Below are 13,735 nucleotides of genomic sequence, written 5' to 3' on the forward strand. Positions count from 1 at the left end.
TTAATAGGATCATTTTATATCCCTGGTTCAAGGACACAGTTTTGCAAGGCAGGGACACAGTTCTGATAAACATGCCACATAGAAATTGCTGGCTTGAGCAGAGCATGTGGTTTTATTCCCATGCAGTAGATTTTAAGTTTCATTCTTCTGGATCAGCTTGAAGGTCATGACCCACTAAAGGTTAAAACAATAGTTTGGCTAAGTTTGAGAGGAAAATTGCTTAGACTCTTCTTGTCAGAAGCAAAAGAAACACATTTGAAGCTGGATTCCTGATTCACACTCACTGTGATCATTTGTAGTATTCTGGGAGGGAAATTGCTTTTCTCCCATTCTTAAATCGTGCAAGGGAAGATAAGCATGTTTCACTGTGGGCGTTGTACTAAGGAACATGTTTCAAATTTTTTTCTACAGGTTCATCTTCAATGCATAGGTACATGGCATAATGTCAAAAATTCATGTGCCTTCTGAGTTTTCAGGTGTCACAATTTATCAACCACTCCATCGTCTATCATCTACGCCCACTACCTTTACAATAGCTATTATGTAGCTCACAGGCATGGCACAGTTAACATCACAGTTTGGGCTGAATAATCTGACAACTTTTCATTTAAAAATAATAAAGGGCTCGCAAGGTATATTTCCGCATACATGCTTTATTTCATTGCACTTCCATACTTCTACTCTGTATTATTCTGTCTCTGACATTTTGCCTGTCATATGGAGTCTTTCCTCAGGGAAAGTAAATCAGATTTTTGCCTGGAGTGCAAACTGACTAATAATAATCATCACCATAAAGGAGTCTGTTGTGTTTGGGACCAAAAGTGCTATCTGGTTGTTATGGCAACCAGGATTGAAAAGGGCTGCCTGGTTGTGAGGGGCAGGCACCAGTATCCCAAAACTGATTCTTCATCCAAGCTTTTCCCAGCAGAATAATTTCGAGCCATTCCTAAAATGGATGCAGAGTGACAGATTGTCAGCCCATGTGAACTAAACCCATTTAGTAAAGGGACTGCATTTTCATCAAAGAATATGGCATTTTCTCTTCTTTGTTGGACTCATTTTGACAGAGGTGGTGCTACATAGAACATGGCCTGGTTAAGGGCGTGAATCAGCAGGGCTAATTGCTGTAGCAGACAGTGGATCAATGTGATAGGCATCTCTTCCTCCGTAAAGTTTCCTATTTCTATTTCTTTATTAAGTACAAACCAAGCCTTTCACTAGATAATATAAATAATTTTATGTCCATTTTAAACCACTATACCAACTCTCACTGATAGATTACTTCAGTCATGCTCATCAAGATATTTTGAGCATTGATTTACACACCAGCCTGCCCACTAGATGAAGAATAAAATTTTGTTCTGATTCATCTCCTTTTCTTCCAAATTTGGGAGCATGACACACACACTATATTTTTTTATCTAGTGAATCAAATTATAAATATATGTATATTTATATATACATATGCATTTGCATATATAAATATTTTTATATATGCATGTGTTGGAGAGATAGAGAGAAATTGTGAAATAATATCATTAATGCAATATTGTGTCAAACCTAAGATTCTATAAATATTTTTATTTGTTCTAGAGAATTTTTTTGTAAAGCAGAGAATATATAATCAGATATGAGTTGGATTTAAGGGCAGCAGTAATGGAATTTGAATTAAAAGTTTACATACACATATATAATTTTTCTTTGCCTAATTAATTTCCTTGAAATTTAACTTTTCTATCAAGATGAAACATAAATTCTTCCTTAATTTCAGATGATAAGAATATGATATGACATGTGCAGTTAATTCACAATACTGTTGTCATTCCAAAGGATAAATCTACTTACATTTGATATTTAATTTTATGTCAATCCTTGACTCTGTGGCAAAGCTCAGACCACTTACCACTGAGTCGGTATTCCATCCCTTTTCTGTTCATTGTAGCTGGTTGGCATTACTGAATGGTTAAATGATTGACTCTTGTGAATTACCCAGCACAAAACAAACTCACCTGGAAATATGTAATATTTCCTTGCCTGCCTGTGAAAGCAGGGCAGTTTGCTTCCACATTTATGCTTATGTTGGACAACATGGAATTTAAATGTTTTCACCGATGTAAAAGATGTGCTGCATTCCTTCTGCAGTGTTAAATGTGGGGAGCTATTAGGTGAGTCTCAGGTACAAAGTAAATGCTGGAAGCATGCGAAGAAACCTGATAATGAAGTAAAGTGGTGCTATTTAGAAACATAAATCTAGTATCCACTGACAAATTAGTAGATATGTCCTCATCATTAGTCCTCCTTTATAAAAATATGTTTCATGTATTTCTCCTTTCAAAGAACTACATTGAGTTTTCATAGTCACCAAGATGAACAACTTGAAATTTGTATTTCCCCACTTTAGCCATATCATCTTCCAAACCCTACTTGAATTTGTTATTCTATTTTTTTCTTCAAACACACGCCCCTGGGATATCCACTTCTCACTCTGGAGAGAGGAAAAGCATTCTCTCGGCATCAGTTCATTTGACATCTCTTTGGTGATTTCATACTATTTATCCTGACCCATTAGGAAATTCTGACAGTCCTTCTCTCGCTGCAGCGATGCACTGGGTCATTACATCATAGAATAATTGGATATGTCTCCATCCCTTAATTTAAGCATTCTTGAGGCAAGAATAATATAGATTTAGTACTGTGTGGAATTCAGTTTACAACTGATTTATATAAAATCATTTTCACCATAATAAAACTACAGGTTAAATCCATAAGCCCATGTTTATTGCTGCACTAGTCACAGAAGCAAGGAAATGGAACCAGCTATGATGTCCATGAGAAAAGGAATGAATTATAAAAATGTGGTGTATGCACAATGGGAATTTACTCAACTGTTAAGAAAATTTAAATTATTAAACTTTCTGGAAAGTGGATGGGACTGGAAAGAATTCATTGGGGTAAGATTTTCTCAAAAAGAAAAATTGAATGACCTTCTCATACCCAGACCCTAAGCATCAGTGTTCGCGTGTTTGAAAATAAGGGTATGTGAAAGAGTGAATATAGGCTACAAAACTAGGTGGAGACTATGGAGGGGACAAGAAATGTTGAAGGAGAGAGGAAGGAGCAACAGTTATGTGACAGGAAGAAGGGAAGAAACCAACATGAAGAAGGAAGGCATGATGAGGGAGACAACACAAACACATTCTGTCTATAAAACGCAATTGTTAAATGAAATATTTTGTAAGCTTATAAAAAAAACCCTCAAAGACATACAGTAAATATATAACTAGTAAAGTACTCCCTGACCCATTTTTTCATAGCATATCGTAGTCTATCCTTATGCACTCATTTTAAAAATTTACATACTTGAAGACATTACACATGTGTAATTATACAAGAATGTTTAACTTATTATCTCAGTACAAACATTCCCCACATACTGTACAGTTACTTTCAGTGTTCCATGCCTATCTAATAAAAACAATGCAATTCTTCCTTGTCTTCCATTGGGAAGTGTATTCAGTGGCTGGATATCTCTTTATAAATCTTATTTATTCTTGGATGATTTCCCTGGAATAAATTTCAAGAAACAGTATCACTAGCCTAATGGACCTACATTTGTGTGTGTGTGTGTGTGTGTGTGTGTGTGTGTGTGTGTGTGTGTGTGTGATAATGCATATTGTCATTTTTAAAAAAAATCCAAAACGCAAATATCCACATTTACTAATAACATGCATGAACTTTTTTGTTTCATTGATGCTCATAGTGGCTGCCACAGCTACTCATTTATAATTTGGTAGAGATAACTGCCTCATTTCATTTGTCAAAATATTAACATTTCTAGTTTGCTTCAAATATACAAGTATGCAAGGAGCCACTATCCCTTAACAACATGATATAATAATCACTGAGAAGGCAAAGAATGAATCAGCCCTGCCTTGGAGAAGCAGCTGTGTTCATGAGAAATGAATAGCTTCAAACACTCTAACTCAGTGCAGCAGGGCTCCAAAAGAAGTAGGGAAGCAAGAGAAAGGATTTTACAAAAGAGTAGCTGGAGCTATTGACAAAGTTCATCATTTCCTTCATGAACTTTCCTTACTCCTGCTAAGATTGGCCATTCATATCATAGTTCCCTATCCCTCCAGAAGAATTTAAAGTGGATATATGATCTTCATCATGGTCTGTCTATGGTCATCTACAACTACCTCATGCTTTAGAAAAAGATAATGAATTATTTTTCACCGACTAGCTACTTTTCATTTTTTAATTAATTTATTTTTTATAAAGTTTTTTTTTTCATTTTACAAACCAATCCCTATTCTCCCTCCCTCCCCTTCTTTTGCCCCCTCCAACATACACATATACCTTCCCCAATCCCACCACCCATCCACTCCCTAGAGAGAGAGTAACGCCTCCCTTGGGGAATCAACAAAATCTGGCATAGTAAGTTGAGGCAGGACCAAGCACCTCCCCCCTATGTCAAGGCTGAGCAAGGTATCCCACCTTAGAGAATGTGTTCCAAAAAGCCATTTTATGCACCCAGGAAATGTCCTGGTCCCATGGCCAGGGGCTCTCCAAACAGATCTAGCCATATAACTGTCACCCACATTCAGAGGGCCTAGTTTGGTCCCATGCATGTTCCCCAGCTGACAGGCCAGAGTCCATGAGCTCCCACCAGCTTGGGTCAGCTGGATCTTGACTTCACTTGCTCCTGTGATCCCTTCTCTGGGAACCACTGAAATGTTAGGGAGTTAGGGAGAAACCTGGCGCTAGGGAAATCCCCAGGAATCCACAAGAATGACAATAACTAAGACTCTTAGCAATAATGGAGAGGATGCCTGAACTTACCTTCCCCTATAATCAGATTAGTGACTACTATAATTGTCATCATAGAACCTACATCCAGTAACCGATGGAAGCAGATGCAGTTATCCACAACCAAGCACTGGGCTGAGCTCCTAGACTTCAGTTAAAGAGGAGGAAGGAAGTGGTTACTTTTTTTTCATGTTGCTATGTTTTTGAAGCAGTTCCAGCATGTTTGGGTATAATAACATTTTTTATTCATTGATTTGCCATTAATTGATCATTTAACTTATTATTATTTACAGTGATATATAGACTATATCTAGACTATAACCAAATATAAACTTTAGGAAGTGTGTGTACGTGTGTGAGAGTGTAGACGAATTTCTGAATGGTCTTATTAAATAAAAAACACAGAGTCAAGTCCAGTCCTATGCGGACTTCACAGTCACTAGTCTACAATTCATGGGCCTCCAATAGTGTGGCTGGTCATCTCTGCACTTCTTCCCCTCATGATCTCGACATTCCCTGCCTGCAGAATCCCTTCTCTCTCTCATTGATTGGATTCCCGGTGCTCAGCCTGGCGCCTGGCCGTGGATCTCTGCATCTGCCTCCATCAGTCACTGGACAAAGGCTCTATGATGATAGTTAGGGTATTTACTAGACCAGTCACCAGAGTAGACCAGTCCAGGGACCCTCTGGACCACTGCCAGCAGTCCAAGGTGATGTCATTCTTGTGGGTTCCTGAGAGCTGGATACAGAAGACGGTTGTTTGGCTTGAACAGTTTGGGGAGCACCCAGGCAGGGGGATCAGGATCCCTCCCTGGTGCATGGGCAACCTTGGTACAGTGGGATGGGGCTTGGAACTCCGTAGGCTCAGTGTGCTGCGCTCTGCTAGCTCCCCATGGGAGACTGTGATTTGGGGGAAGTCGGCATGTGGGGTGGCTTGGGAGGGACGGCTAGGAGATGGGAGGAGGGAGGAGGTGGGATCTGTGGGTGGTATGTAGAGTGAGTAGAAAATTTCTTAATAAAGAAAAATGAAAAAAAAAAACCACAGAGCCAAGTATAGAGGTGAAAGCCTTAGAGATCATGGAAATAGGAATAGCCACCAGTCAACCTTACCTTACCAGCTCTGAAGCTTCGAAATGTGAGCTGCTTCCTGTCTACCCATGTCTTTATTGCCTTGCTTTTCTGCCCTCTCATTGGCTCTTAGCCTAGCTACCTCACTTTCTTATCACTGCCTGTCTGTATAGACCTCCAGATCTCTATGGTTGGTACTGGGATTAAAGGTGTGTGTCACGATGATTGACTCTGTTCCCTAGTATGGCCTTGAACACACAGAGACCCTGCTTGCTAAGTGATTGGATTAAGGGCATGTGCTGCCTGACTTTTGGTTTACTTAAAATGGCTGGCCTTTCCCCCCTGATCTCTAGGCAAGCTTTATTTATCCAAGCACAAATAAAATATCACCACATTTCAGCACAAATAAAATATCAGCACAGGTGTGTGTGTGTGTGTGTGTGTGTGTGTGTGTGTATTACTGAAAATGGAATCCTAGGCCTTGCATATGCTATACAACTGCTTTATCACAGAGCCATAGCCCCAGTCACAGATATGTTCAGCACAATCTTGCCGATGCTCCACAGGTTGCTAATCCAGCCAGAATATGCAGTCAATATTGCCGAAATGTTACAATTAGTAGTTAGTCACAGCACAAGGTGTTGCTGGACCCAGTTTGTCTTCTTTATGCTTAAATGTAAAACTAAAATGTATCCCCTTTCAAAGTATTCAATGCATTCTAAAAAACTCAAGTTCTTTTAGAATACATGGAGCCCCAGTGCCCAAAGAGAATAGTTTCTCCCCAGGATCTTCATGCTGACCTATGTTTCCTCTACCAATTTAAATACTTAGCAACAAAACTCTAACAGTCCAAACACTTCAATAAAGTGTCATTCCTGTAACCCAGGTTGCAGAGAAAAGAGAGTCAGCATGTTCTAATAAGCCCTGCAGAAATATGCCTTTTGCAGTATAACTCCCATGCTGTCACCTTTGGCTCAGACGATCTCTAATAATACTTTCCCAGTTCTCAACACTTGCCAAGGGGCTACTTCATGGGAATCCTCAGGGAGGAGAACCACTGGTGCCTATAAGACACAACTGCATCCCATCCCATCTCAGAATGTATTGCTGAGTTCCCATACCTGCACCAAGGCATGCAGGAGGGAGATTTTTTTCCCTCACAGCTGCATCTTGAAATTAAAGTCTATTTCATTTACCTGACCCTGGAGCCTTGTCCAAACAAGCTCACTTGAGCTTTACCCAGATGGTGACTATTTACTTCTGCTCATTCATTACTAGTCCCTTAAATCTTGGACCTGGACCAGCCAGCATACCAATATAGCTTTTTGTCCCCCAACATAATATTTTAGTTGATTATTTGGGAATTTCACATCATGCACCCTGAGCACACACACTTCCCAGTCTTTCCAGCTCTTCCCCCAGCCTTGTGATCTCCTCTGCAAAAAGAAGAAAAAGAAAAACACAAGTCCAATTTGTGTTGCCCATATACTGACTGCAGTATGGTCAAACTTCCCGTAGCAAGCCCTTAAAGAAAACTGAGTGCTTCTCCACTTGCACCCTCAGCAGAAGTCCTCAATTGTGGATACCTACACTTCAGCATCCACATCACATTTTTTAAGAGTACTCTTCAGCTATTTCCTGTCTAGGCTGTGACCTTTTTAGGGTGTGTGTGTGTGTGTGTGTGTGTGTGTGTGTGTGTGTGTGTGTGTGTGTTAGGAGTTGTCACAGAAGCCTTCTATGTTCCTCTTTCTCAACTGTGAGTCTGAAGTCATCCATATCACTGCAAAAGTAGTTTCCTTGCCCTTTACATTCAGGGGAGCACGGACGAAGGGTATACACATGGTCTCTGGCATCAGCACATGCCATGGATATCAGTCTGTCTTTGGTGGCAGTACAGACCATGGACATCATCATTACCCTCTGCCACAGTCCAGGCCACGGACACCATCATAGCCCTCAGGGGCAATGCAGGCTACCCACATCAACATGGCAGCAACCTGGCCCCTGGAAATCAATATGGATTCAGCCAACATAGCTTTTTAATGGGAAGATTTCATGCCCTTATCCCAAGTTTTGTAAATATAAAAAGTGGCCAAAAAAAACCAACTATAACTGTATTTTCTTGGTTTCCCTACTTATGAACCTGCACTAAACCTATCTAATGCTTATTGAATTAATCAACTGAGTCAACATGTGTTAATAGCAAAAAATGTCATTTATACACATAATAAAAGTGATGTGCAGATTAGCTTATTATATTAATTGCTATGGACTAAGAGTAATGAATAGCAAACTTGCCACACTAGATGTCCTATATTCACATATGTTTACACAGTCTTGTTAGTTTTCAGGTCACTAACGACTTGGCTGATGATTACCGCACAAACTACAGCTGGGTTAGGGTCTCTCATGTCCACTCACTTGTATGTCTTACGAAAGGGACAGTGATTGTCAGGTGTATTTCTGTCTTGGAGTAGATCTCTGGAATAGGAAGTCTATTTCAAATTACCGTTACATATTTACAACTTTTATTGTAAATAAAATTCATCAGTGTGCATTAGTTCTGAAGGTACCAGCTGAGTGTAGACAGAATGTTTTCAAAACAGTAATGCCTTTCAAAATGGATAAGGTTAAATAGCTTAACTGGATCAAAGGTCAGATGTGTATATCCTGTGTATGCTGGGGGAAGATGAGTCTTATGACACTCCAAACACAAAAAGAGAAGTGGACTCTACCTCTTGATGGGAGAATAACAGAATTCTAAAAGATTATTTAGGGATATGGCAATTTCTAATTTTCATCCCTATTGGCCACAGTATCAGTTGATTAAAATTTTGAGTATTCAAATGCTATATCTAACTCTTAAGTGACTAACTCTTTATTTACAATTATCTTAGTTTCTGTCCATGTTAGAAGGAGAATGGATGTTTGTCGAAAAAGAATCTAATTTGATGTCATTGTACACAAATTGAAAGGAACATAGCAATATTGAAAAAAAAAATTGTAACTGTGGATTACTAACAATTTAATGGAAATCGTACATATAATACATAACATTTATTCAACTTATATAAGATTAATTTATACTTATACATAAACCAATATTGAAGAAAACTAAGATGATAACAACCAAATATATAAACCTATAACTTGTCACAGAGTAAATCTACTAATTCATATATAAAGAATGTTTAATTTTAATGTAGTGGAAAATTCAATTTTACTTAGCATATTTGAAAAACCCAAAGAGGTTCATCCTGTTATAGTAAACTAATGGACAGGATTATTTTATCCTCAGCCTTTTCAGGGCACCTAAAGTAAATAATTAGATCATAGATTAATGGAGACATGAATATGAATACCAAACCACTTGAGTTAGATATAGTATTTGAATACTCAAAATTTTATATATCCCAAAAATCTCAATCAAAGAAATGTCAAGAAATAATAAAATCGATTCGTCTGTTTTAAACCTATAAAATATTTAGTAGATTATAATTCTAACTGGAAAACTCAACTTGCAAGTATTTCTAGAAATATTTCAAGGAATTTGCCTCAATTTGAGGTGAAAATTTAAAATAATTTATAAAGCACCTTCAACATGCTTGTATTGCCTTAAGTGTGTTATTGTCTTAACTTAGATTCGAATCTATGTTACTTATTTATTTACTTGTCGTGAGCCTGTGTGTGTTTATGAATTACCTTAAGATGAGAAATGGCAATATTAGAGTAAAAGAGACAGATTATAGAAATTAAAGCACCATTTAATAATCAGTCTTTCAATGGATTCCTTAGAAATTCATTGGTGTGGAGATAATTTTGTTAACACATACTGCTGTGGTTTGAGTATGTATATCTATCCAAAGTCAGGTTTGGGAAATTAAACCACCAGATGATTAATTGAGATTTGTGATTTCCCCCCTTTAACTTGGTAGTCACGTAACTAGTTGAAGGAGGGAATGATAAAAATGAGGAGGGGGCCTTTATCTGGGGAGTGGAGAAAATCAATACAGTAGAAGATGGGGAGAAGAACAAATAACAATAAAGAGGTCTGATAGAGCATTAAGGGATTATTTTTATATTTACCTAAAATTATACTATATAATATATTTTATATGTATATAAATAACATCATACACATGTTATGCCACTAGTGCTGACAATGCTTTCCTCAAGAGCCATAGACCATCTAATAAAATACTTGTACTAGGCGTGAGGAATCTCCACTGGAGTTATTGATCAGATAGTCCAAGTGACTCCCAATACAACATAGGCTATTGTTGTTCCCCTTGGTTGTCTCTTAGAGGTTGAAGGCAAGTCCCACCACATATTTCAAAGATAGAACTAGGGCTATCAGAGCTGAATACAACCTGAAAGCCTCCTTCCTACTGTCTCACTTTCATAGTGCCAGAGATGATTTGCCAGCTGCCTAGGAAAAGGATCAATCAATAGTCTTATCCAGCTGTCTATTTCTAGAAGTATCCAGCATGGCAAAATATCCCTAAAGCCACAAGAGTGACACTCATATCTTGGCAGCAACCAATAGTTGTCTAATTGGACTTAATGACCACTCAACAGGAGAGAAATCATGCCTGGTACTGGTAATCTAGCCAACTACAGGGGTTACAGAGGTCGTAATTTTAGAAGAAAGGCTATTGTTGCTACTTTATTAGACCAGCATAATTCCTAACTGCATTCAAAATTTATACCCACAGATAAGTGTAATGCTCACCTCTCATCAAGAAAGTTTTCTTTGTGGAAGCAGAAGAACATTACAAAAAAACCACAACTGGTCAAAATGCAGAGATCAACTGATCATGGGGAGCCCTGCCCCCACAGATACAACTACAATTCCTGCATCCAAGTCTCAGGAACATATCAGAACACCTGGTATAAAGATGTTAAGAGCCAGAGGAACAGAGTCGACAGTGATATTGTGTCTCCTAGAAATGAGAGGGAAGCCACATACATGACCCTGAATGATATGGCTGATTAAATAAGGTCAGAACAATGACAATATCAAAGACAGGCTAATGTGGAAGAAGAAATCTCATGTGGTTCCTGCTCTAGAGAAAGAAATATTGGCAACTAATGACTGCCAAGTGAGGGGGAATTACTCTTTCTGAAGGATGAACCCCCAATCATCCAGAAGAAACACATGTTGTTCTCAAAGAACTCAGAAGTCACTTATTCTCAGCACAGTGACCTGCCAGGAGTCTCTGAATTAACTATGACTTGCAACAAAAAAAAGCATCTCTAACTGAGGCTGAAGGCAGCATTTAATGTACATTTATGGCTAAATATGACTATAAATGTACATATTTAGGAGACATATTGACAATGTGTTCTTTTAGCAAAAAGGAAGCAGTGAGTTAATTCCTATGGCTTCTGACCTCCCCATCAATAGACCTTTAACCAAGTACAAAGTATTCTGCATGGACTCTCTCCTGCAAAGTAAGTCTCTTATCCAGAAAGAACGCAGTTGGTTACCCCTGTAACAATCATGCCAGCCCACACAGGTGGACACATGTGCCTAGCAGATCTCTACTGCAACAAGGGAGACCCACAGCTGGGTGACACTGATAAGTTTTCTCCCATAGCTGACTGCACAGCAACTTCAGCCATCATGAAAGCTACCCAGCAGAGAGGAAACTTTCAGCCCAGTTCCAGCTTGATTTCTCTGTATTGACTCCAAAGTGTGTGAAGTCTCCCTGATTTTGTGCTAAATATGTTCCTAGAGACTTTTAAAATAATATTATTACTATAGGAATCAATTTAAACAGTAAATGAAATTCTGTAAAATGGATAATCCCCTAAGTGAAAATCATTTAAACTGTCACGTTTTTTTTCTGATATTAATATGATTGCAATGAATAACAGTTTTTTTTTCCTTCATTTACAATTAACTCAAAGTATATGGCTTACTGGATCAGAGTTTAGAACATATTGATGTATATTGCAAAATTATATACTAAAAGAATGTTTTAATATGGGGAAGTATGTTCATATAGCCCCAGAACATTTATTTGCATGGCTGTGGTAAAGGAAGATTTAACTGTCCTGTGCTTGAAAATCGTTACACCAGTTAGCAAAAGTGGTAGGTGTCATAGACATCCTCTTCAATAGCCCTGGCTCTGTGGCTCTTAGGCAGATAGCCAACCACAAGATTATTGTGTACAGATTATTCATGGATAATCTGGGAAATAAGAAAAAAAATAACATTTGAACACTTAAGTTTAAGTCATTTAAATGTAATAGGTAACATTTCCATTAAACTTAACCTTTAGAACACTCATTTTTGCCAATGTTTAGCAAAGACTGAGGCTCATTCAGAAGATGTATTTTTCTATTTTTCCAGGTTAAACCACTAATGAACAGCGTAGTAACAGGTCAGATTTGCATTTGTTCCATCTGTATCAAAATATGTCCGAGGAAAATTTCTTTGAGAGAAACACATCACATAGCCTGTATTAACATATTATTTAAAATAATAAAATTAGAAGAATAAACTTAGTTCCTATGTGTCCCAATGAGTATCTTTCAAAAAATTATAACTGTTCAGAAAAAGTGATTTCCTTACATTTTTCAATTGAAAGTAGATTCTCTTCTTATACAACACACCCAGACTTATAACAATCCCTCCTTCATCCCTTCCTTTCAGCTCCTTCTTACACATCTACCCTCTGCTCCAGATCTATTCTCCCCCTCTGTTTCCTCTTCAGAATGGAACAGGCCTCCAAGAGACAACAGCCAAATACAACAAAGCAATACACAATGAGAGAAAACAAAAGCCCTCATGTCAAGGCTGGACAAGGCAACCCAATAGAAGAAGAGTCCCAAGAGCAGGCAAAAAAGTTAGGTACACACCTGCTCTCATTGCTAGGACTCCTACAAAAATGCCAAACTAACAGCCATAACATATTCACAGAGGGCCTGGTGCAAAGCCTTGAAGGCCCTGTACTTGCCACTTCAGTCTCTGTGAGCCCCTATGAACTACACTTAGTTGATTCAGTGAGCCATGTTCTCCTGATGTCCTCTGAATCCTAAAATCATTCTTCCCTCTGTTCTGAGGGATTCCTAGAGCTCTGAGGGGAGAGACCTGATGGATACCTCCAATTTATACTCTTTCTGGGTCTCTGAACCTGCTCCCATCTGCTACTGGAAGAAGCCTATCTGATGACATCTGATCTATGAATTAAGCAGAATATCATTAGGAATCTTTGAGTCTTTTTTCTTTTCTTTCCCTTTTCCTTTCTTTTTTTTTTGTCAGTGGTGTTTTGATTCTACCCTAGGTCTCTGGGCTACCCAGTCTCTCATTCCTGGACATTCAGCTGGTGAAGGGCATGGCATGGGCTGCATCTTACGGTGTGTTTTGGCATGAAGTTAAACCAGGCATTGTTTGGCCATTCCCATGAGTTCTATGCCACCATTGCCCCAGCAAATGAGAGCCCAACATGGCACCCTCAAAACATTCTTGTTTAATCTTTTAACTTATTAACTGTGTTTTCTAGAGAAATGCCCTGTGGAGCTGACAACAATATGCCTGATATCCAGAATTTAATAACATTTTAGTATTTCTAATCATTTAATCTTTTGAAGGGGTGTCTGTGTATGGAAAGACATGCTGTAATTCACAGAGAACATTCTTAAAGACAATGAGTTAATTCACAGGAATGTCTATATCTAGAAACTGAAATATAATATCGTGAATTAATTATTGGGAAACACACTAAAAGACTTCAATATGCAATGCAACCAGAATTTATTTAAAAACCTAAATTTTCAGGTGTTTTATTGTAATTTGATAGTATAAACCGAAACTAAAATAGGTCCTGCTGTGGTTCAAAGGATAAGCCAT

Source organism: Peromyscus californicus, unplaced genomic scaffold (assembly GCF_007827085.1).
Source record: "Peromyscus californicus insignis strain IS unplaced genomic scaffold, ASM782708v3 Scaffold_8__1_contigs__length_139910024, whole genome shotgun sequence".
NCBI classification, from domain to species: Eukaryota; Metazoa; Chordata; class Mammalia; order Rodentia; family Cricetidae; genus Peromyscus; species Peromyscus californicus.